Source organism: Rhagoletis pomonella, unplaced genomic scaffold (assembly GCF_013731165.1).
Source record: "Rhagoletis pomonella isolate Grant_MI unplaced genomic scaffold, Rhpom_1.0 Rhpom_scaffold_00001, whole genome shotgun sequence".
Taxonomy (NCBI): domain Eukaryota; kingdom Metazoa; phylum Arthropoda; class Insecta; order Diptera; family Tephritidae; genus Rhagoletis; species Rhagoletis pomonella.
Window position 1 is genome coordinate 27,305,451 of NW_023458555.1, and position 1,147 is coordinate 27,306,597.

Sequence of the window (1,147 nt, forward strand, 5' to 3'; positions counted from 1 at the left end):
AGTATATTTGGGTAATCCCTCAAGGTTTCGAGGATAATCGTAACAATATCAAAAATACTTGTAACTAATGTATTCTGCTGATATGAAGTATTCAAGTTTCAATTCATTAGATATTTTGATAAGCAAAGAAATGTCTGGTAACGCAGTTGAAAGTGGAACTTTCTGCTGTTTCATCGTCGCCGGGGATTCGGAATCTTGTATTACATCATTCTTGCTACCATATAGTGTTAATGTGGTAGATTTCAAACCTTGAGTGGTAGATGTGGTAGATACACAAAATGGTGGCAGATCTATCACAATGTGGTAAAAGTCCGATCACTGTATTGGACCTATTATGTTGTACTCAGCTACCGAATAACAATATGAAACCGGTTTTTATCACCCACCTACTCTTTCATTATATGCTATTTACAGGGTGGCCTTTGACGTTATTCTCAATGTATACCCAACACCCAGAGAAACCCTCTTATTTAGATATATCGGTAAAGATTCAATCGTAAGACCCCTTTCAGCCACGTCAAGTCTTGATTTCAAGTCTGCTCGTTCGTAGACGAAGGAGGTGAGACGAATGTACTCTTCCCCTCTCTCCCCACCTCCATTGCCTACGAACCGAGCGGACTTGAAAGCAAGACTTGACGTGTCTGAAAGGGGTCTCACACAAACTTGTTACTGGGGCCGGGTAACTCATTGTATTTTAGCGAGTTAACTCAATAACTCAAGCTCCTATTAATGAGTCAGCTCAGTGAGGTGGCACAATTGAGCTATGGCACTCTGCTGTCGAGGCAACACAGCCTAGAGTTGGTTAGCGCTGTTGTTAGCACTGTTCAGCTGATGAGCGCTATAGAGCTGGTTTGCACTATAGAGCTGTTCAAAGCAATTTAGTTGATATGTTGGGTGGAGCTGATGAGCACTGTAGAGCTGGTTTGCACGGCGAATTGTAAATTTTTACAACTACCGACTATGTGGCGAATATTTATTGAGTTACTGAGTCATAAGTGACTCCGAGAGTGGGGCACACTGCTGGGAGGCAGTTCAATAGCTTCTCTCAGCGCTCATTTACCCATCTCTACTTATTACCAATAGGAGTGTACTCGTACGCCCAACTATCTAAAGTTTTAGAAAACTTTTACTGGTTTTGCGTTCTCGT